This window comes from Saccopteryx bilineata, chromosome 5 (genome assembly GCF_036850765.1).
Source record: "Saccopteryx bilineata isolate mSacBil1 chromosome 5, mSacBil1_pri_phased_curated, whole genome shotgun sequence".
Taxonomy (NCBI): Eukaryota; Metazoa; Chordata; class Mammalia; order Chiroptera; family Emballonuridae; genus Saccopteryx; species Saccopteryx bilineata.
In genome coordinates, this window is record NC_089494.1 from 97,566,143 (window position 1) to 97,591,841 (window position 25,699).

A 25,699-nucleotide genomic window follows, 5' to 3' on the forward strand; every position below is an offset into this window, starting at 1 on the left:
AAATCCAGAGACCTAACATGACTTTTTGAGGGCTAAATAGTATTCTAAAGTTTGAATGCATTTTTAATTATTCTCATATTTATGGTCAGTTAGAATTTTCTCCATTCCTCCACATGTTGGATTTAAGTATTATATTTTTGAATGTTTGCATATTGTCGTACTCTAGATTCCAAACGTAAAGCTGGGTAAGTACTGTAAGTAGCCAAGTGCACCACTGGAACTCAGCTGCCAGGTTGTTCAGTTTCCACATTTAAAAATTTGGTCAGTCTTAACCAAATTACTCTCCAGAAATATTGTATTGATTTATAAATTCACCAATATCATATATGACTGTCCTTTTCCTGCACTGTCACCAATAACGTACGTTAGAAAGGATCTTTATACTTAAACTGCATTAAAGTCACTACTTCACGCTCCCCTTTTTCACTAACCATGCTCTCTCCATATGTTCATATTCACACACATGTTCTTAGTCACAGAAACTGAACTCAATTTCTCTTCCCTGTTTTATTTTCTTCCTTCTGCTTACCCCAATGATGGTTTTGCTGACAAATTTAACTTAGGGCCATTAAGTTTTGTTAGTATTGTTCTTCCTCCTGGGGTTTTGACTTGAGAATAATCTTACATATTTTTGGTATATATTTTATGGCTTTTGTGGAGTTAACCATCAGATTTTAAAAAATACTTAATATGAATAAAGTGAAATTTTGGGGTGTCTAATTTCCTATATAAGCATATATTTTGGAAAAGAGTTCCTGGGAAGATGGCTGTCTCAGAGCAAGGGGTAAGCATTCTTTACAGTAGTGTCCTCAATATCTTTTATGTGTATGCTTGGGGAGTGAAGGGAGTCTTTCCTACATGTGGGATAACTTATTCAACCATTCCTTTGACACATTTCTTTTTTTTTTAATGTGCACACATGTGAGAGATACACAGACAAGAAGGGAGAGAAATGAGAAGCATCAACTCATAGTTGCTGCACTTTAGTTGTTCATTGATGGCTTGCACATGTACCTTGACCAGAGTCTCCAGTCAAGCCAGTGACCCCTTGCTCAAGCCAGTGACCTTTGGGCTTAAGCCATAGACCATGGGGTCATGTCTATGATCCCATACTCAAACTTGTGGCATTGGGATTTAGAACCTGGGTCCTCAGTGTCCCAGGTTGATGCTCTATATCACTTGCCACCACCTGGCCAGTAGCATATATTTTCTTTAAGCAAAAATTGAATTGTAGGAATTGTCATCATACTTTCGTCTCATCTCCTACTTAGTTTGGCAATTCTTCTGTTTAAAAAGAGAGGAATATTTATTACATAATGGCAGATGTCAAACAAATGTTTTCCATAATTTTTTATGACCTACATGCAAGTTTGAAGGTACAATTGAATCCCTACATTGAAATTATTAGGTGTTTCTTATGATAATATACTTATTACAGAACCAGGATTTATTATTGTTACTTAAAACTAGTGAGAAATGCAACATTCTTAGCAATTAATTGGCAATTGTACATGAACATATTTATGTTATACATACACATATGTGAACAAACACATGGTAAAAGTATATTTAATTATATAGTTCAATAGCAAATAATTATCAGGACACTGAAACATGTAAGCAGTCTAATTGAAAAAATATGTTAAAAAACTTTGAAGTCCACACTGAAAAAGGAGACTAAATATTCCTCATAGACCATATAACTTTATACCTTTGGAGTTTCCAATTCTTTTAGTGATAAACCTTAGTTGTAGAACACAGTGGCAGCCGTGAGTTAGGTGGGCTTATTGACTGTACTGTACAAGATACTTTATCCACACACACACACATACACACACACACACACAAGAAAGAAAACTAGAATAGCCATCCTTATCTGTTTATTTTCCTCTCTGTACGAGTAAAAAGAAAAGTTGCCATGATTATTTCCTATTCTTACCTGATAGAAGATAGAATGGATTTTAGATCATCTTAAATCAATCAATATTTCAATAAATGCCTGCTGCTTATCTGTCTTCCAAATATTTAATGTCAACAGAGTAGACAGGGAGCGAGAGGTCTCCTCTAGCAGTAGATTAAATCTCTTCAAGATAATTTAGCAATTGTGAGAATTTTGAAGTCTTGTAATGGAATGAAAGAAGAGAAACCATGTCAGCAGCAGGACCACCAGATACTTACATGGCCAAATAATGTAAGAGCCCTAAGAGAACCCAGCACAGTGATACCTTGAGATACGAATTTAATTCGTTCTGTAACCGAGCTCGTAAGTCAGTCAACTCGTGTATCAAACTGCCAATACTGGACCCGTGCTGCACCAACTAGCGGCAGCTTCCTGAATCACGTCTCATATCTCGGAGTTTTGCTTGGATCTCTAACAAAAATACGGACCAAGTTACAGCTTGTACCTTAAAAAAATTTGTATGTTGGTCTGTTCATATCTCACAGTACCACTGTATTGGCAGATACTTTTATGTTAATGTAATCTGATAGTATATAGCATTTTCATCCTTGCCACCACCATCTTTTGTCCTGAATATGTAGGTATCCTTTCCTGAGCTGATGTATATATTGAGGTTCTTTGATATTATTATAAAAGTTCGAACAAATCTATGGCAGGATGGGTATATAAAAGATATACCTACAAATAGTGTAAGGAAGAGAACATACTTTAGAGAAAAATATGTTTCCATTTAAAAAAAAATTCTGTGCTAGTAGAAAAGTTTATTATTTGCATATAATAACTTATAAGTTTAAGATTTTCTGGTAATTGCCATGTTGCCTTTCAGTTTTTTCTTTATTTGTTCATATATTTACTACAAGATATTTTAATAGGAAAAAGTCATTTTTTAAAAAAGCAACACTTTCTAGATTTCTTAAATATAGCATCCTCATAAGTTTAATAAAATAATCTTTGGTCAAGTATATGCCATTAGAATTGCATCAGTCTTTTAAGATATTTAGAAATATTGATTTCAACAAATTATTCTTACCTTAAAATATTTCCACATTTTAGTAGAGAATTAGCTACATTAAATATTTTGTTTTTAAACATGTATTTCTCAGGTCTAATATTTACAGTTTGGGGTTTTTTAATAAAGGCAGGGAATTTTCTCTTTACCGGACCATTGCACATGTACTCCTCTGCTGAGTGTGCTGTTTTCATTGCTCAACACTGACTCAGCGAAGACAAGAAGGTTCTTCTCCATCTCCTTCAGTGTCACATCCTCTGCCCGGAAAATGGAGGGACTTTCCATAATACCAGCCTTTAGTAGGAAAAGTCATTTTTAACTGGACTACGAGTAGCAATGACATATGCATTGGGTTGGTATCAAATGTAAATAAACAGTTCAATATTTTATTGGTTATATTTGTGCCAAAATACTTTATAAATGGTAAAAAAAACAACAACCATTGACTATACCCAATAATATTTCAGGTGTTTAGAAATCATTTACATAACAGAGTTTCATCCTTTTTTCCCCGAAGGAGAACACTCTAAAAACGATACATTTAGCAGTTGCTGAAGCTGCAGAAGTAGACTAAGTAAAGGTCAGTTAGTAATTTGTGCTTCAATCCTTGTCAGTGGAATTGGGGTGCTTCAGCATCTGGAACACCTTAGGTAATATTTTTACAACAGTAGTCAACAGTGTACAGAACGATCATTCATGATAGCAGGATACTGGCACAGTGGACGTTCTGGACTTCATCTGCTATTTTAATAATAGGTGGTAAAACGTACCTCATATTTGCATAGGCCTTTGATTATACAGAGTAAGAAATTGCTATTATAATTTCAGTAGCTTGGTACAACAAATATGTATTTATTTATTGTCTAATCAGCTCAGTGTATACCTTGGGTGTGCCAGGGACTTCTATTGGCTCTATTCTCCCCTAGGGCCTTGGCATAGTCCTAGCCTTTCTGCAGTAGATGAAGGAAGGAACAGAATGTTTTAATGGGCCCATTTTAGAGTTGTCTTTCATCACTTCTACTCACAATTCATATGCTAGAACTCAGATTGCCACACCTCAATAGGAAAATCTGGGAGATACAATGTGGTTTTTTGCCCAGAAAGAGAGGGGAAATAGTTTGTGAATATCTAACTAGTCTGTGTCACTGTTCTTTATAGTTTGGGAGGTCATTCCATGTCACTGTATCTTGAAAACCACCTCAGAACATCCCTAAATTGGTTATTTTACTCCTAAGAGTAGATGAATGTTAAACACAGTAACAGAATTACTCACAAGCCAAACTGGAAACCACCATAGATCTTCTAAATGAGTCTTTTACTCATCAAGAAATCCAGCATAATTTTATTGATATATGTGGACTACTACCTTCTATAGCAGAATTTTGTCTTTATTTTATGTGACAACATGTAGAATAGGAATAGGAAGTTTGTTCACATATTGGCAGTTCTAAAGTCAGAGACTCCATGTACAATTCTGGGGAGCCCATTTCCATAGACAGTGTAAATGGCAACTTCCAAGCTTTGGGCTTTGCAATCTCCATAACTGTAAGGCTGCTTTGACCAAAGCACAGCATTTTCACAATTAATTTTTGACCAAAAATATTAATATTTATACCAAACAATATTGGAGGTATTGTAGAGAATAAAGAGAGCCTTACTTTAGTTTAAGACACTTGAGTTTGCATCCCTGCTCTGTCAACTACTAACTGTGATGTTAAGCATTTTAGTTTACACACAACACCTTTACTTTTTCCATCTGAAATCTGGGGTGTATAAAATGGCATATTCTCAAGGCCTAGAAATGAATGTTCAATAATTGCCAAATCCCTTTCCCTAACAAGCAAAACAAAAAACAAAACAAAACTTTACAGATAATGCCTGCTTTTGTAAGATAAATGCAAAGGAAAATTTATATGTGTTCTGGTAGGACATCAGGGGTCCTTAAGATAACAGAAACTGAAAATAGTGGAATAGAGATTAAAAAACCATTTCATGGCTCTAGCCCAGGGGTCCCCAAACTATGGCCTGTGGGTCACATGCGGCCCCCTGAGGCCATTTATCCGGCCCCATCTGCACTTCCGGAAGGGGCACCTCTTTCACTGGTGATCAGTGAGAGGAGCACATTGACCATCTCATTAGCCAAAAGCAGGCCCATAGTTCCCATTGAAATACTGGTCAGTTTGTTGATTTAAATTTACTTGTTCTTTATTTTAAATATTGTATTTGTTCCCTTTTTTTTTTACTTTAAAATAAGATATGTGCAGTGTGCATAGGGATTTGTTCATAGTTTTTTTTTATAGTCCAGCCCTCCAACGGTCTGAAGGACAGTGAACTGGCCCCCTGTGTAAAACATTTGGGAACCCCTGATCTAGCTGGTCAGTTCAGTCAGTTAAGAGAGTCATCCTAAAACAACAAGGTTGCAGGTTCGATCCCCAGTTAGGGCACACATGGGAAGCAACCAACAAATGCACAACTGAGTAGAACAACAAATGAATGCTTTCCTTCCCATCCCCTCTCTCTCCTTTCCTCTCTCTGACAATTAATAATAATTTGGCTCTGGATGGATACCTCAGAGCCTTATCCTGGTGCATGGAGGTTGCCCATTCAACTCCCTGGTCAGAGCACATATAGGAGCAGTTTGATGTTCCTGTTTCCCTCTCCCTGCCTCTCTCTCAGAAAACAAAAAAACAAACACACAAAAACACTCCATTATATTGATACAATTTTTTTTTTTTTTTTACAGAGAGAGTCAGAGAGAGGGAAAGATAGGGACAAATAGACAGAAAGGGAGAGAGATAAGAAGCATTAATTATTCTTTGCAGCACCTTAGTTGTTCAGTGATTGCTTTCTCATATGTGCCTTGATGGAAGGACTACAGCAGATCGAGTTACCTTGGGCTTAGGCCAGTGACCTTGGGCTCAGGCTGGTGACCTTGGGCTTCAAGCCAGCAACCTTTGGGCTCAAACTAGCGACCATGGAGTCATGTCTATGATCCCATACTTAAGCTCACGACCCCACGCTAAGCTGGTGAGCCCATGCTCAAGCTGGTGACCTTGGAGTTTTGAACCTGGGTCTTCTGCGTCCCAGTGTGACACTCCATTCACTGTGCCACTACCTGGTCAGGCTACTGATACATTATTTAATTCAATGGTCACAAAATTTTGAGTGCTCATAATATGCTGAGAATTTTTTAGGACACCACCTTGACATATTTTCTCTTTATTATACTCAGAAAATTACATGTAATTATTGTTATCCCTTCCTCACTTCAAATTTATTTAGAGTATATAAAGATCACTCTGTGTGGAATAAAAGCTCCACTTCCATCTGTGGGCATGGTGCCCCTAAAGAGCCCAATGGACTGTGTCATTTGCCAGTTTAAACCACTTTTAGTAGTATGTGTCATAGTGCTGGCACTATAGTCTTGTTTCTAGTCCTGAATTCCTGATAGCCCAAGTGTTGAAACTGGAAAGCCAGAGTACAACACAGGAGCTCCAGACCCGGAAAATCAGTCTGGTGGTGTTGCAGGATCCCAAAGAAACCCCAAGGAGGGCAATATGGAGCAGACCTAGCCTGTATTACTTACATACAGAGGCAGCACCCATGGTGGCAGGCCAGTGAAAGCCCCGCACCCCGAGGAAGGGGTCTGTGGTTTTTATAGCTAAGACCTGGGCATTTGCTTAAGTGAAATTCTTTGTTTATGAGCAGACAAGCAGAGAGTTGGGGGGTGGGGAGGAAGCAAATATGCTGTTTTGTGCTGTTTTTCTTTGATAATATCTGATGACTCTCCCTTTGTCCTTAGTAAAATCTCAGGTGCATTTTATTACTCTCTCTCCCATATCTCATATCCAGGATCCATGACCATGGAGCCAGGGACTGGGCAGGCAGAAGGGCCATATCCAGCATTGACCCTGAAGTTCTTTTGTTCTTTTCTTTGTCATCATTTGGCTAAGTATAGCCCCATGATTTATTTAATTTGTCTTATAGAAACTGCCCACCAACCGGAAAAAAAGAAACCCAATCAGTGTCTACACATATTAATTCTCCTTGGCAGTGACTGAAGAGGCAGGGAAAAGGGAATTGTGTAATATTAAGACGTAGAGCTCTGTGAACAACATGCACACTTTTTCTCTCTTTCCTTGACTGATACAGCTTTCTAGAAATATTTTGTGCAACATTTCACTGCTGTTGTTGAGATTCAACAATACAAGTTACATTTGTCTTATTTCCTTAATAATATATGCAAGAGAAAGTGAGATCAGAAGTCAGTACTACTTTTATTTTTATTTTTATTAATTATGGCTCTGCTTTAGAACTTGTTTGCTTAAGAAAGACATTGTAGGCCCTGGCCAGGTAGCTTAGTTGGTTACAGTGTTGTCCCAATATACCAAGATTGAGGGTTTGATACCAGTCAGGGAACATACAAGAACCCACCAATTAATGCATAAATAAGTGGAACAACAAATTGATGTTTCATTTTCTCCCTTCCTCTCTCATTAAAATAAATTAAAAATATTTTTAAATAAATACTTTGTGAAATTGAAACATATAATTTCATCAGTACCCTAGATAGTGGGCTTTAGTTTTATCCATATTTCAATGCAGACAATGTGTTCTATTAATATTCCTATAATGAATGTCAACATGTGTTCCACACTTTTAATTTTCTTTCCTCAAGTGAGCTTTGTTACCAAAGAGATGAAGCCTCAAATCCCAGGTTTGACATTTACTGACAGGGGCTTTACGCAAGTGGCCAAATGTCTCTGAAAACCTGTTAACTCTTTTTTAGAATGAGTACAGCTAGATCATATTATGGATTGTTTAAAAGTTAGAGATGATATATAGTAATCAAGAAATATGTTAAACATGCTCTATTAGATCATTCAATGTTATTCTTGTCAGAAACTGATTATTGTAATTGTTTCCAAATAAATTGTAAGTCAAGTTAGTTGATTCATACATTGACCAAATCAAGCAAACATAAGGCAGAACTTGGTTGATTATCAATTGCATACATAATCTTTTTTCTTTAACAATATATACAAAGTAAAGGGAAAATATCGACTATAAATTTGTTCATTCTATTTAAAGAAAAAATTAGAACCTGAATTGATAAAAGAAATCATTTTTTCACATGCAATTAGACTAAAACTGTTTCTTTGAAAAGTAATCAGGGTACTGATGTGAGAAGTACAGTTTTTAAAATGAAAAAATTAATATTCAAATTGTCACTCACAACAATATTATAGGAATAGGAGTAGAAATTTAAAGGACAATCATCAAGTACTGTGAGAATGGCAGAATACTGGGACTTTTATTCCTGCTTACTTTCTCAAAGACACTTCCTTTTCTTGTTGCTTTCTCCATCTTGGGTAGTATTGTAATGTAGAAAAAATATATTTGCATTTACCAAATGTGATCTTGAAAGCTAAAATGTCTGGTCTTATATGCATGGTCTCAAAGAGAAAATTACATTGAAAGATAAGAGAATTTTTTTTATAAAAGTCAATGTAATAGAGATGAAGAAACTAAAGTCTGAGTATAGAAAATGGGGCTCCATCCAGCTATCTCAGGTATTTTTATATTTAGCATAGATATATATATATTTGCATATATCTATCTGCCCAAAAAAGAAGTAAAATGGGTCAAATCTTAAAAATTTTATCAACCCTAACTCTTCTTCTTGTTAACTGTTACATTTTCATAATGATAATGGATGTTTCTGTGTTAGGATGACCCTTGATATCTATTCATTAATTAGATTACACGAGGAAATGGTCATGAGAAAAAAACAGATTTGATACATGTCCCTGAGGCTTTAGTTTTTGTAATCAGCAAAACAAACCAACACATCAAAAAAACTCCCCAGAACTTGTGTGTTGAAAAATTGCTCTGTTAAAGTTGGGTTTGTGTTACATAAAATATATAGTTGAAATTACTGGCAAATATGTGTTTACAAAATGACTTTGTACGTACATGTTTTATTATTCTCAGACCTTTTTCAAAAGCCTACTGTGTGGACATTTCTCTGATGTGCAGGAGGAACATGCAATGATCAGACGAAGTTCTGAAATAGATCATTGTATTGAACTATATGGATGAATTGGCAGCCCAAACAAGCAGTAACAGGCCAGTTTACTTCTGGATTATGCTACGTGGACCAACTCAAATTTTGCTTTGCTATGTGAACTGATTATATTGCCTGTTTCCTTTGTTAAGCCTAATCCAGTGGGACCCAAAACATTGAAGACACAAACAAAGTCCGTCAATTACATATCAAAGCTTTATTGTCTAGCTTGGACAAGCGAGGGCAACTCCGACAAAGGTCTGAGGGAGAGCGCACCAGCCCTTTGTTCTACCTAGTTTTTATAGTTTTGTAAGTGGGAAGTACAGAAGCAAAAATTGTAATTAGGAGCCCCTTACCACTATTGGTTATAGTCACATGTCCTTTAACATGATAGGACCATGTTCAATTTGCAAGCCATATATTGGAGAAAACAAAATTTACAAATCAACACAATAGTAGAAAGATGTCTCTTTACATATTAAAAGGCATTCCTATATTTTCTAGTGTTCATCTGTCATCTCTCCGACCAGATTCACACATATTAACCACGTGCATTTACATAGGAGAGGTAGTTTCCGTGGGGACAAATGCCCACAAATGGTTCATTGCTATAAGAAAAGGTTTATTTTGGCTTTTCTCTTCCTGCACCTGGCTAGCCATTCACCCCTTTCCCCACAGGTGTGGTGGAATGTCTGGGGATCCATGTTTTCCTCCCCTTAGCATTTACAATACAATGCCAAGGGCCATCCTGGTTATGCCAATCACACAGTACAGAGACTATTTCTCACAATTTCTCTGCACACCTTAACCCAAATTAATAAAATGTTCTTCAAGCCTCCCAAAATATTAATATTAATTCTGTAGCTTTTGGTACTTTACAACACCTGTGGGTGAGGTGGTCCAGTGGCTCCTCTTCCCCCTTCTGAATGGGAGGATAAGACGCAGTATCTACCAAGAGGAGAGGCTGGTAGGTTGGCTGAAACATAGGTCGACGGGCCAGGAGGTAGGCAGCCCCTCGCTGGTGTTTGACCAGGGTGGGATAAACAATAATCAGGTATTGCTTTTTGTTAACTGGTCAGGTGAAATGGGTGGTTAGGCCCAGCGCCTGTTCCCTGGATATAAAAAAAACACCCTGTTTATATTTCGGTCTCCAAAAGATATTAAAATTTCAAATTTGTGTGTTGTGATTCTTACTGATCTGAATTCCCATGTTCAGATTTGGAGGCAGACTGGAAAAATATAAAATAAAGAACAATATTAAAACAGCCAATGCTAACAGATATTATAACAAGTGTCCTAATACAGTGAAGTGATTAAAACCTATTAGATTACTAAGCAGTCTTAACTAATACAACAGAATTTAAAATAAAATTTTTAGTCTTAAATGTCTTTAACATGTTAATGTAATTTCACCAAGTCCATGTTGACACCATCACCGCTTCATATTATTTATAAATGTAACCCAACCCCACTTCAGTTTGAGAAGTGTCCCAAGGAGCAGGAGTCACACACATTCAGGAAAAATTCACAAGGGACTGGAGTTGTGGTCACATTTCCATGCTTTGCAGCTAGAGTCCAAGTCTCAATGACCACTGCTTCTAGCTGGTAACAATTCAGGTAGACTGGAAAAGCCATCTGCAGCATGTATGGGACGGAGCTTCTTTAAACTGAAGTGGTGAACCCAGGGTGCCTTTCCCTGGAGCTCTGCAACCATGGTGTGGTGAAGAGAATCTGGGGATACACTATGCTGGGTAGCAGAGGTAAATTTGTCTAAATTAGGAGTAAGTCCCAGCCTAAAATAGGCATGGGACATTGAGGCAAGAGAAATAAAGGAAACACTATATATTAAACAAAGCAGCAGAAAATAAGGCTATCAACACCCACAACAGAGTTGTGTTTTTTTTTGTATTTTTCTGAAGCTGGAAACAGGGAGAGGCAGTCAGACAGACTCCCGCATGTGCCCGACCGGAATCCACCCAGCACGCCCACCAGGGGGTGACACTCTGCCCACCAGGGGGTGATGCTCTGCCCCTCCGGGGCATCACTCTGTTGCGACCAGAGCCACTCTAGTGCCTGGGGCAGAGGCCAAGGAGCCATCCCCAGTGCCCGGGCCATCTCTGCTCCAATGGAGCCTCGGCTGAGGGAGGGGAAGAGAGAGACAGAGAGGAAGGAGAAGAGGAGGGGTGGAGAAGCAGATGGGCGCTTCTCCTGTGTGCCCTGGCCGGGAACTGAACCCAGGACCTCTGCACACCAGGCTGATGCTCTACCACTGAGCAAACCAGCCAGGGCCACAACAGAGATCTTTGAGGGATGAATTAAAAAAAAAACACCTGAATATTCAGGCAAGACATAAGTGGCCCTTGTGTCCATAAGAAAGGAGATCAGTTTACCTGCTACTTGGAAGAAATACCCTAGGCTCATCCACAACAACGTGAGATGGGACCGATGGCCCTGGGCACCTTTAGTCTTCAGTGGCAAGCCTCAGTAGGCTGGCAAGTTCAGGTCACAGGTAGCTGGAGCAGGGCTAGAAGAGACTGAACCCTCCCTTGGAGGAGTGAGGGAGCAGCTTACCTTCCAGTGTCCCTTTTTCCCATAGTAAAGGCATGTCCCTGGTGGGGGCCGAGAAGCCTGGCAGGCTTTAGCTTAATGACCATCCTTTCCACTCTTGAAGCAGGGCCCTGATGGAGTCCTATGAAGTCTCTCAGGGGCGTTGGAGCCTTTATGGGTGTATGCCAAGAGCTGGTATTTTGCCTGATCTCTTTTTGGGCTCTGTCTGCCTTTTCTGTTCCTCTTTTGGTCATTATAGACCTTAAATGCCATACTCAGAAGATCTTGTTGAGGGGTTTGAGGGTCCCCATCTGCCTATATAAACTTTTTCCATATACCTAGAGCTGATTGGAAAAAGACAAAACAGCATTATCAGCTGGATTAAATAAAAGAGGGTAGAAGTTTGCAGGAAGAGAAAAGTCTGGCATCTCTTGTAGAATTTCAGTGTCTCTCAGTTGCTGAATAAACCTGTACATTAGTATTTAAAAGAAAAAAAAATTTTAAGTCCAAAACACGAAGTTTTATTGAAAACAATAAAATACAGAAACAGCAGATTCTCATTTTAAAGTAAAACTGACATTTCCCAGAACTTTCCTAGTACCGCACCATTCTGATCACTATTAAAAAACAAAACAAAGTCCCAATTCCAAAATAATTAGCAAACTTACTGGTAAACATTCTTCTCATGGTTCTAGTTATTTTTCTAAATTTTACATTTGCACCTTTCCAAGAATAAGAGTTTCTTGTAAACTTAACTAATTAACATTTGTGTGAACTGGACTTTCTTCATATTTTTTTTAAAAAAACACCCACACACCTTACTCAAACTAAGAGAAAATACACATTTGTTCATTAAAGCACACCTGCTTTAGATAATTTTTTTTTCTCTTCACACATTAGCATAGAAAGCCAATGTTTGATTCATGCTGAAAATCTATACAGAACGAAAAGACCTGCTATTCCAGGGAAACCTTAAGGCAAAAGCAAAAGCCTTATGCTACAAAAGAAAAACAGAGCAGAGGCATGGGGACTGTAAAGTCGGCTCAGATGAATAAGCACCACAAGGATGAAGACAATTTTTGTACAAACATATGCAAGAAGTTTTAAACATGTGCATTCAACATCCATTTTCCTGAAGAAATAATTGTCATGTCAGACAGCTTAACTCCTCAAAAAAGTTTAGATTTTAACAGAATCTTAATTCTCTCCTATATTTACCAATGGAATTGAGCCTTGCTTGGGGTGGCTCTTTCCCCTTTGTCACCACACAGACTTTTAAGCATTTGTTGAGTACACTCTATAATACCTTTACTTCAAAATTGTAAGAAATACTTGTCTTTATGTTAACTTAACAAAACATAGTACATGCATTTTCAAGTAACATTTCCATACTTATTAAAACATTTCTATCCCATTAATTAACAGGCAAATTTGACCTGTGGTGGCGCAGTGGGATAAAGCGTCGACCTGGAACACTGAGGTCGCCGGTTCGAAACCTTGGGCTTGCCTGGTCAAGGCACATATGGGAGTTGATGCTTCCTGCTCCTCCCCCTTCTCTCTCTCTGTCTCTCTCTCTCACTCCTCTCTCTCTAAAAAAAATCAATAAATAAAATATTAATTAACAGGCAAATTAAAGTGCACAATAAGGCTGGAAAATTCCAGTGTGGCTTTATTTTCCTATATTATTAATGAAAATCTACACCTTTGTTAGATAAATCTACTCTGCTTCAAGCTTTGTAGCTTGAAGCAGCAGCCTGAAGTTTGAAGCAGTTTAGCCAAAATTAGCAAGTTTTTAGGAGTTACATTCTATTCTATTTAAATTTAAATAAGCAAGCTATATTTACTCCAATTAAAATTAGAAATTTGTAGGGATGATATCATCTTATTTTTCAATATTAAAGCCAGCATTTCCAATTCTTGCATGCAGACCAAACATAAACGAGGGTCAGACAAGGTAGACAAATCAGAGAGAAACCTGGGATTTTAGAGATTAGAACATGGCCTGCTTGGTTCTTATGCAGGGATATTATGATAGGAACAAAGGATAGAAACTAAACAGAACTCTCTCAAAAAGTTTTGAGAATGGCAGTTTATGAGATTCTGATTAGCTACATCCAAACAGGCGTTCCCTTCGCTCTCATTTCAGGCATAGAAATAGAATGAGTTTAGAGAAAGAGAATAACTGGAAAAATCTGTATTTTCCCCAAACTCTTAAGTATTTCTACTTACTAAAGAGAATCAGATAATAACAGAACTTTAAAAAGCATTTTAGTCTTCTAATCATTCATAAATTCTAAGAGCTGCAACAACCAGCAGCCGAAATCCATTTCAACCCCCGCTGACCTGGGAAGCCACCGCCTCTGCCTCCACTGCCACACACTGGTGTTTCCCGGAATGCGCCCCTGTGGGCCCCCTCCTTGTCTGCAGGCCACAAGGGCAGCGCGCATGCCAGGGGAAGGGAGAGCGAGTGGGCGCTGGGAGGAGGCGGCCAGACCGAGCCAGCGCCTGCGCGTCTGGCATAAGGGGAAGCCGCTGCCCACCCCCTTCGCCTTCCCTTCTCTCCCACACTGTACTTAAAAGCTTCACTCTCTAAAAGCTTTGACGAATGCAGTGACAAAAACAGATAAACAAACAGCAAAAAAAAACCAAACAGCAAAAACAGACAAACAGGCACCACTCTTCCCTTGAGCTCGGAATATCTAAACTCAAACGGGGTTCCCTAAAAGCGGGATGCCCTCCCAAATCTCCCAACCTCACGTCTGAGGGGAGATGGCCACCGGCCCCTTCCCGGCTCAACAGCCAGGGCTCACGTGGCAATCAAACGGTCGTGACCTTGTTCTACTTACCCAGGGTTGAACAAGAAAGCTCCGGTGTGCAGATCGACAGGCAGTCCCTTGATCCCGGATGAGCCCCAAGATGTTAATCCTAATCCAGAGGGACCCAAAACACTGAAGACACAAACAAGGTCCGTTGATTACACACCAAAGTTTTATTGTCTAGCTTGGCCAAGCAGCGGCAACTCTGACAGAGGTCTGAGGGAGAGCGTGCCAGCCCTGTGTTCTACTTAGTTTTTATAGTTTTGTAGGTGGGAAGTACAGAAGCAAAAATTGTAATTAGGAGCCCTTTACCACTATTGGTTATAGTCATATGTCCTTTAATATGATAGGACCATGTTCAATTTGCAAGCCATATATCATTTTGGAGAAAACAAAATTTACAAATCAACACAATGGTAGAAAGATGTCTCTTTACATATTAAAAAGCATTCCTATATTTTCTAGTGTTCATCCGCCATCTCTCTGTCCAGATTCACACGTATTAACCACATGCATTTACATAAGAGAGGTAGTTTCCGTGGGGACAAATGCCCGCAAATGGTTCATTGCTATAAGAAAAGGTTTATTTTGGCTTTTCTCTTCCTGCACCTGGCTAGCCATTCACCCCTTCCCCCACAGGTGTGGTGGAATGTCTGGGGATCCATGTTTTCCTCCCCTTTGCATTTACAATACAATGCCAAGGGCCATCCTGGTTATGCCAATCACACAGTACAGAGACTATTCTCACAATTTCTCTGCACACCTTAACCCAAATTAATAAAATGTTCTTCAAGCCTCCCAAAATATTAATATTAATTCTGTAGCTTTTGGTACTTTACAACACCTGTGGGTGAGGTGGCACAGTGGCTCCTCACCCTGATCTGTGATTTAGAAATAGCCATATGGAAACTCATACATAGATGGGAAAATTAACTTTTTCCTTTCATGTATATCCAAAGCAACAAGTTGTGTTTTCTGTGTTTTTTTCAAATGTCTTAAGTGAGAAGTGGGGAGTCAGAGAGATAGACTCCCGCATGCACCCGAAACAAGATGCTCTGCCTGTCTGGGGCTGTTGCTCTGTTGCTGGGCAACCTATTTTTAGCACCTGAGGTGAGGCTATGGAGCCATCCTTAGTGCCTGGGGCCAACTTGCTCCAACAAAGGCATGGCTGTAGTAGGGGAAGAGAGAGATAGAAAGAAAGAAGTTAGAGGGGAAGAGGTAGAGAAGCAGATGGTCACTTCTCCTGTGTGCCCTGATCAGGTATTGAATCTGGCACTTCCAAATACTTGGCCAATGCTCTATCACAGAGCCAACTGGCCAGGGTAAGTTGTGTTTTATAGTACCAGAGAAAAAAGATTAAAGGAACAGATGTCAAGATCTGAACAATGAACCCAAATATAATGATAAAAATTATGTCTAGGCCCTGGCCGGTTGGCTCAGTGGTAGAGCGTCAGCCTGGCGTGCTGAAGTCCCGGGTTCGATTCCCGGCCAGGGCACACAGGAGAAGCGCCCATCTGCTTCTCCACCCCTCCCCCTCTCCTTCCTCTCTGTTTCTCTCTTCCGCTCCCGCAGGGAGGCTCCATTGGAGCAAAGATGGCCCAGGCACTGGGGAGGGCTCCTTGGCCTCTGCCCCAGACGCTAGAGTGGCTCTGGTCGCAACAGAGCGACGCCCCGGAGGGTCAGATCATCGCCCCCTGGTGGGCAGAGTGTCGCCCCCTGGTGGGCGTGCCAGGTGGATCCCGGTTGGGTGCATGCAGGAGTCTGTCTGACTGTCTCTCCCCATTTTCAGCTTCAGAAAAATACAAAAAAAAAAAAAATTATGTCTAACTTTTTTCTCTTGACAGTAAAAAAGTAAAACTGTTAGACACATATAAAATATAAGGTCTACCAGAAAGTTCTGTCTGTTTTTGGAATAAAACAAAATACAAATTTTTCTTACCGCCAATAAACTTTATTAAATAATATAATTGCCATTATTATTAATGATTTCTTGCCAGTGTGAGAGCAATTTTTATATCCCATTTTTGAAAAATGTTTTATCTTTTGATGTGAAAAATTGAACCAGTGCTTGTTTGATATCTTCTTCATTTTTGAATTTTTTGCCCTTCAAAAAATTTTGTAAGGACAAAAACATGTGATAGTCGGAGGGTTGCTAAGTCCAGGGAATATGGTGGATGCGACAGACATGCTTCTGTAGCATTTCTTTCTTGTTGAAATTTGTATACAATACAGTGGCATAAATGAACTTGATCAGTAGCCATGGGTACACTATTGCTTCACATATAAGACTAACGTGAATCAACTTTATTTTAGTTAATTTGCTACGTCAGTATGTATACATTAAGTGATAAAAATAGAGAGGCACACATGTGCCAAATAAACATGTGCTTACATGTGGAAACTTGTTACGATAGAAATGGGCAGAACTTTCTGGTAGACCTTATATAATGACAGATAAATATAATATGAAAGGTTGAAAGTATAGCTTATATAAGGATACATATTTGGGGTATATTTTAGGGTTACTGTTGAGCTAGTTAAATCACAACTATTCCAGACTGAAAAAAACTATAATTATAATTTATTTATTCAAAATATTTGTTATGTATTTATTGCAGAAGTAATCAACCTTTTTATACCTACTGTGCACTTTTGTATCTCTGTTACTAGTAAAATTTTCTAACCGCCCACTGGTTCCACAGTAATGGTGATTTATAAAGTAGAGAAGTATTTATAAATACTTTTTAAGTATTTATAAAATTTATAAAGCAGAGTTACAGCAAGTTAAAGCATATAATAATAATTACTTACCAAGTACTTTATGTTGGATTTTTGCTAAGTTTGGCAAAATAAGTGTTTATAAAACAACTTACTATAGTTAAATCTATCTTTTTATTTACCCTTTGGTTGCTCTGCTACCACCCACTATGAAAGCTAGAATGTCCAATAGTGGGCAGTAGGGACCAGGTTGACTACCACTGATCTATTGTATACCAGGCTTGTTTAGTCTAAATTCCACTCTTTCTTTTCCAAACAACAGAATAGTAAAATATGATATTGTAAAATTACTCCTTTTCTTCATTTAAGTGCCAATATTAGAGCTTAAAAGAATAAAAAAGTTGCCTGACCTGTGGTGGCACAGTAGATAAAGCGCTGACCTGGAACGCTTTATCTACTGTTCGAAACCCTGGGTTTGCCAGGTCAAGGCATATATGAGAGTTGATGCTTCTTGCTCCTAACTACCTTCTCTCTCTCTCTCTTTTTTCTTTCTAAAATTAATAAATAAATAAAAGAATGAAAAAGCTAATTGTTTTAGCAAAAGGATCTTTGCTAGTGAATAGCTGTGGACCTGTATACTATTTCTTACCTTCTGAAGAAAAAGACTTAAAGTCATTGAGTTGTTAAAAAATTGAATTGACAGCTGACTTTTAGGAGAGAAAAATATAGTTGATCTATGAAACAGTTAATGATTTTGGGTTGACATAGTGCCACATAAACTGACGATATAAGTTCTCTTTCACTTACTTGTTGTCTAGTAACTGTCCAGCTGACAGCCAATATATAATCACTTAGTTTTCTCCTTATTTAAAGTAATCAAATATATTTTGCTATTCTAAAAAAAGGAAGCATTTATAGTATTTTTCTATATAAAACTGTCAGTTTTGAGTAAACATTCAAATTACCATTTAGCTCTAAAAGATGATGGCTATCTGTGGACATTGTTATCACACTTATAGGAAATATAAAGAATTTACCTTAATAATAGTGAACTTGAAAAAGTGGGAATTATTAAGTGCATTACAAATTTGAACACAGTGCAATCATTACAACACTAATGAATAAAGAGAATTCATATTGACCGTGTTTTAACATATAGTAAGTCTGGCTCTTGAAAGACATTTTTTCTCCATCAATTTTGTTAATTTGCTTAGCTAAGGAATTTCATGCACATTAAACCAATGAACCCAGATTATTTAGCATCTGGGAGCATTGAAAATAAGATTTTCAAGTAGATTAAAATTAGAGAGAGGTAAACAAAACTCACATTATTACTAGATCAATGTTCCCCAATTTGGGTTCCATATGACATTAGTGTCCCTAAGAGACACTCAGGGAGATAGGTGATAAAGTTAGTTGATATGTGTACTGACTTATATCATCTCTTCTTTGAAACATAACACTTTATAGAAAAATGAATAAAGAATCTTAGAATGAAGGCACTTGCTTGATTTGGTTAATGTACCATTAAATAAAGGCACAACAACCACTTTCTTTGTGTTTACATGAAAAGAATAAAGGAACTAGGTTTTTCATTCTCTGGTTGAATTTCCACATGACTAATTTCAAATTATAGGGCTTTGGGTAAGATTCAGATTGTTAGACCAATACATTCCAATACAGTTTGGTAGTGGACACTTTTTTATAGATGTAAATTGAGAAAGGCTGTTCTGAACCAAGTATATAGCTAAAGTAAACTTTTCCAGGAAGGTTAAAAAAATGTCTAATTTTTATTGTTGCTAGTAATAAATACTTAAATTAAGAAAAAAGTATAATTTAGAACCACCTAGGACAGTAAGAGTCAAATGGTATGTAGATAAAAATATGGAATCATTGAATATATTATTGCTTTAAGAGAATGTAAATCTGAATTTACTTATATTCCAGGCCAGTCAACTTGGAACATTCAGAAAAGAGAAAATGTAGTTGAATTTCCTGTTCTTATTATCTCATCTTTCAACAATGAATACAAATATTTTAGAGGTCATTATTATTCTTACCTACATTTTTATAGCACAGTGACCTATGTGATACTTAAGTTCTGGGGTTTTAATTTCATCATCATTATTGTAGCTTTCAAAATGCCACTGTGTGTAGATTACTGCCAACTGAGTCTTATTATCAGCAGGCTAGAGTTATGATGTACTAGAATAGTAGCATTCAGTTAAGGCCAAAGTCATTCATTTTATGTGGCTAGCTTACAGCACACATTATGCAGGAGAAACTATTGACAAAAGTACAGAAAAAAATGCACAAGTACAATATTCTTTTCAGCACTTACTTCAAATTTGCATCCTCAGATTTAACACTTATCCATTTATTTTAACATAATAAAATTTAGCCATCCTTTCTCCCATAAGGAGAACTATATAAACATATAGAATAATTTTAATTTAGGTTCATGCCATCTATAATATTAAAGTATGCATAATATAAAAAACAAATTTTATAATTGTGCTAAGAAAATATATATAGTATAAAATCTACATTATATAATTACAACAGTAAACTCTTGGGCTTTATGTCTTGCACTGAATTTCAGGTTTTGTCTTCCCGTTCCCCAGTGAGCTGTGTAACTGAAAATAAAAATAATTTCCATTTGAGCCAGCATAATAAAAATTCATTCTTGATTGGATAAAAAGATGAGTTACTTATATACTATGGAATACTACCCAGCTATGGAAAGATGAAATACTGGCGCTTGCGACAATATGGATGGATCTTGAAAATGTCATGCTGAGCAAAATATGTCAGATAGAAAAAGTCAAGAACCATATGATTTCACTCATATGTGGGATATAAAAATGAATGCAATAAGTGAACCAACAAGATAAACACAAACTCATAAACACAGACAACAGTATGGTGGTTACCAGAGAGAAGTGGCATCAGAGTATAGTAACGGGTGTCAAATATATGGTGATAGAATAAAATTTGTCTTAGAATGGTAAACATATAATGTAATATACAAATGATATATTATAGAATTGTACATTTGAAACCTATATTTTATTAACCAATGTCACCCCAATAAATTCAATTAAAAGTAAAAATTAATTTAACTAAAATATATTTATTATAAAATAGATTATCCTGAAAAATTTAAAAGTTCAAGTCTTTTAGGGTTTATTTCTTGAGAGCCAAAATATTTGTTAAACAAATAACTTGTTTTCAGAACTAGTCAAATGAAAGAATAAAACAACAAAAGAACTTTGTTTTGTTTTGTATACCTAGTGTTTAGTTCTCTATTCAAAGATAGTTTTCAAAAGTTATTACTTCAGCCAACATCATTGCCTGTTTTGTTATTTTCATATAATAGACTTACACTTTTTATATAACTACTTTTCTTTATTTCTTTTTAAAATTTTCTTAAGTGAAAAGCAAGAAGGCAGAGAGATAGACACCCACATGCACCCGACCAGGATCTACTGAGCAAGCCCCCTAGGGGGCGATGCTCTGTCCATCTAGGGCTATTGCTCTGTTGCTTAGCAACCAAGCTATTTTAGCACCTGAGGTGAGGTCATGGAGCCATCATCAGGGCCTGGGACCAACATGCTCCAACTGACATGGCTATAGGAGAGGAAGAAAGATATACGAAGAGAGAAGGGGAAGGGAAAAGGGTGGAAAAGAAGATGGTCACTTCTCTTGTGTGCCCTGACTAGGAATCAAACCTAGGACACTCACATGCTGGGCGATGCTCTACCACTGACCCAATTGGCCAGGGCCCATAAATGGTTTTCTTTCTACCTCATATCTATGTTTATTCCAATGAAAAGTTGTGTTGGTTACATAAATTCAGTTCCAGCTTCTAACACAGCTAATTAGTCAAATATAGCTATGCCTTTGAGTGACCAACTACACCTCTGAGCTTTTCTATAATAACTGTCAGATCTCTGGGACCTACTACCAAAGGCACGTTACAAATCTCCTTGTCCCTTTCAAAGATGCAGTTTTAACTAAAAGCATGAGGACTCAACTACAAAAATAAATTTTGGGGTAGGAAAAAAATAAAAAAAAAATGTTGGCGTTGGTGACATTTACAACTATATTTTCACAGGCTAAGGAAATAGTAGGTAAAAGTGCTCATCAAATAGCTGAAACTAGAATTTGAGGATGTGTCTCACTGGGCTCTACATAAATAATGGTGCCAAGAGAGTAGACAGGGTTGCTTAAGGTTGTTGCTACTCACTAAAATCTTTGGATTCAAATCTGCAGTTACTAAATATTCCTCTAGTTTGTCATATGTGTCTTGACTGTCAATCAGCTAAAATGCAAGTCGATCTGTTTTGAAAAGAAAGAAAAAAAAATAGATGTACTGTAACTCATTTGATTGCCAGGCTAAATAGAGCAATTTACCATTTTCTTTGAAAGTGTGATTGGCATTTTAATAGATATGAATCACTCCAAAACATAGGCTATTTAATAAAAATGTTATTTGTTGATTTTTTAGTCTTGTTTTAAGACCAAACTAAACTTGTTTGGTCATTAAAAACAACATCTTCAGTAGAGCTTTTTATGTGCTTTTTAAAGACTGGATTCTAAACTGCTTCCCTTTAATTTCATGGCATAATGCATACATTTTTGGTGTATTTTGCTTTCATTCAAGAAGAATACATTTTCAAATGGTGAAGGCAGAACAACCACTCATGAAGAAATTGAACTACAAAAGAGATAAGAAGTTACATGAAAACACTGTTTCTCTAACTGCTTTCAAGCCTCTTCTTTAGAATAAAGTTACCTTACAGAACTTACAAATATTATTTCATAACCCTTTGTTCTTTAATGAATGATAAGCAAGATTTAAAGGAAGACTAGAAACAGAAATATCCTGATTTAAAAAATAAAAACATTTTAAACAGTATTATTCAGATTCTTAAACAGATAGCTTATACATTATTAAAAAATGTCAGTCACTGGAAACGAAATTATGTTCACCAAACATGTAAACAAATATATTCTAAAATAATTTTATTTTTTATGGTATTAGAGCATTCAGGGGAGAAGAATTAAATTGGGAAAATACACCATATCACTTGCATTTATTTTTGTATTAGCAATTAATTTAATGGTTCCCAACAGCCCAAATGTAGGAACTATCAGGAATAGAATTCGCTGAGTTTTGTAACTAGTTGAATAAAATTTCTTGGAAAGTGCTGTTTACTTGACTGATGAAACTCTCTAGGATTTTCCAATATCCTCTACTTTAGTAAAGCACTTTCTAAAAATTTTATATAAAAAACTTTTTGACATTTCTAGACTAAACAAAACAGTAGGGGATAGTGAATACAATGAATGACAGAAGCAAATTCAAATATGAACTAGCTAATTTCAAAAGAAAAATTAGCTAATTTCAGATTTATAAAACACACTTTCATATTACCTCCTCTACATTTCCCTGACCACTAGCCATCACCAAATCTAACTACTCTCACATATGCACTCAGACATGCCTCGCCACGCATACATACCAGCTCCCCACTGCTCCAGAAATGCTGTTTGTTTTGTGATTGAGTAAAGGTTCCGCTTACTGTCCTTTTAATTTGAGCATTGTAAGGAAACTATTCTTTCTTGGCTCCTATTCATTCCTTTTTTTCAGAACCAGAATCATATTACTTTTTCCAGTACCCCTGGTCTTTCACCACATACATACATACATAATGTATTTCCTATAAGGTTTTAACAAAATATATGGATGACAGGTTGGTGTGGCTCCCAGGAGGAGGGTTTTACTGGTATCCTGATGCTAATTTGCAATATGGAGGAGAGGTCCATGGCTGTCTCCAGCCTGGCTCACTGAGGTACTCTTCTTACTAAAGCTATTTAACATGGAAAACTTCCAAATGATTGCACCTTTTTAAACCATTCCCAGCTAAATTTTCTCTTGCCATGATAAAAACCCACTTTTCATGGTAAACTGTAAAAATAGGATAGAGAGGAAAGAAAGTATGCCTACCAGTCATTGGTTGCATCGGAAATGTTGGTGCATGGGAGTCTTCAGATATAAATTATTACTTCTTATAGGCTTTGTTATACTGTGACACAAAGCCTACACATGAGCAAAAAAAAAAGAGCAATGAATAGACTTCCTTAACATCTTGATTTCAAGGCTACACTTGAGTCTTTTCTTCTGTACTGAATGGATATATCCAGATGAATATCAAAACTTAAAAGAAAAATAAGCCAAATCTCACCTAAGTGAAAGGTGAAGACCTATAGCCAGAGAAGAAGACATGGGATATCACTGGGTGGTTTGCCTAATTGAAAAGGGCACAAAGGAAGATCTATGGTTTTGATAGGCCTAAACCTTTAGCTCAGAGAGACAAAAATGCTGTCTAAAGTGAATTTAACTCCAGGTTTGCCTTCATGCAGAGCAAAGAACTGCTTCACCAAGAAGCAACCCTTCCACAGTAAGTTAGAATGATCTGTTTTATCAAGTGGTCAGTTTCCCTTCATGGTGTAACTAATGAAAAGGACTTGATACAGTGTCTGACTCTATAAACTGGTTATTATTGCTATTGTTTGGTATTTTTGTTTTGTTTTTGTATAATCACTGTCAGTTCTTGAGACTTGCATGCATTAAGTATCAGCAATTAATGTAATTCAACTTATATACTTTCCTTTGAGTTTATTAGCAGCTGTACTTAGAAGCTAAACTCCTTGTGCCTTCCTTGATGCTAATCATATGGAATTATTTAAAATCTGAGGCTTCTGTCTCAATCATTGCATTTAGAGTTTTACCATTTAAAACAGTTATCAACAGTTTGAGCCTGTTTAGAAGTCGCAATCCTTTCTCTTCTCAAGTTCCTAAATCAGGTAAATGAGCAATAGCAGAAAGAAACCAGAATTCTCATAACCTAGTTGAGATAAAACTAAGGGAGATAAAAAAAAAAAATGCTGCTTTAAATATTTGAAAAGAAAACTTTAATTTCTATTATTTTTGTGGATAGAATTGGATCTAGGCTAAGAAAAACTGCAAGAAGATGAGTATCAGTTAAACATAAGAGCGCTCCAGATGTGGAGTAGCTGCCTCATTAGGTGGCGCCTGCCCTCACTCACGCGGAATAGTCTTGAGATCAGGCTACTCCCAGGAATGCTGCACAGGATATTGATGGCCACTGTAGGTTTCAGCGACAAGCCTGTGGTTCTCATCTAATAAATGTATACTGTATATAGCTCTTTAAAAATGTTTATACTTTAGAATTTTAAAACATTTAGTACTATAGAAAATACATAATTAAAATTTCTAATCTGCCATTGTTATGTTAAGAGTGAGACCAGTAGAGGTTAAGCTGCTTCCTTAAAGTCACATACACATCAGTGACTGGGCTGGAACCCAAGCAATCAGGATGCGGTGTCATTTTCCCTGTACCAGATTTCTCCACCTTTTATATACTTTTTAATTTTTCTTTTATTTTTCCGAAGCTGGAAACTGGGAAGCAGTCAGACAGACTCCCGCGTACGCCTGACTGGGATCCACCCGGCACGCCCACCAGGGGGCGATGCTCTGCCCATCTTTGGGCGTCGTTCTGCTGCAATCAGAGCCATTCTAGCGCCTGAGGCAGAGGCCATGGAGCCATCCTCAGCGCCCGGGCAAACTTTGCTCCAGTGGAGCTTTGGCTGCGGGAAGGGAAGAGAGACAGAGAGGAAGGAGAGGGGGAGGGGTGGAGAAGCAGATGGGCGCCTCTCCTGTGTGCCCTGGCTGGGAATCGAACCTGGGACTCCTGCACGCCAGGCCGACGCTCTACCACTGAGCCAACTGGCCAGGGCCTCTCCACCTTTTAATTATAAGTAACATCCTACAGATCCTGCTTTTTCCAGTCAGAGGATTTCAAAGCAGAATTTCAGTATTGTGTTTCTTTTACCCTTTCAGGCTATTTGTCACTCCAGGGTTTCACCTCGGGTTCTGAACTTTTTCTCTCCTCTAAACTTGTTATCCTGCTACTTTTCATTATCTCTTAAGTGATTCGCTACCTGCTGGGTGTCTGCAGCTGTGCTCCTGTCCTTATTTAGTTCTCAGCCAGACTTACAAACAGCGCAATGTGCATGGTGTTTGGTCTCTGTAATTCATTTCCCAGTATTCCCTGGAGGATATGGTAGTGGCCAGAAGCACTAAGCAGGATGAACTTGGAAAGCCAGGCTTTTCTGAAAGAAAAAGCTGTATGGAAGTGAATCCAGAATAAATCTCCCTTTTGTCATTTTTCTTCAGGAAGACAGAATTTAAAATAGGCTGTGCTTTTGTTCCTGTGTTTGTTTTGAGCACGCCTACATTTCAGGCACTTGTGAACACAAACAAAGTAAAAAAAAAAAAGTGATACTTATCAGCATCAATGAGTTTCTTTCTTTTCATGTCATAGTTATGAATAATGTTCTATGTGGCCCAACATCAGTGCCCAATTAGCAAATCTAGCTTGTGAGTATAAGCAGATTCTTTTTTGTTTTGTTTCCTTTTGTTTGCTTGTTGTTTGAATTTGTTGAGTTATATAGTGCCAATCTGTATTGTGGAACACACTATGGAAATAACA

The 25,699-nt window shown here is 37.4% G+C and overlaps 1 protein-coding gene and 1 non-coding gene across 2 annotated transcripts in view; both read left to right on the forward strand.

Moving 5' to 3' along the window:
- Positions 1 to 25,699, forward strand: part of LRP1B (LDL receptor related protein 1B) — a 2,131,860-nt gene that overhangs the window by 93,995 nt on the left and 2,012,166 nt on the right. The gene's annotated exons all lie outside the window — the stretch shown is intronic.
- Positions 15,820 to 15,895, forward strand: TRNAA-GGC (transfer RNA alanine (anticodon GGC)). Its single transcript has one exon. It is a non-coding gene; the product is annotated as a tRNA-Ala (tRNA).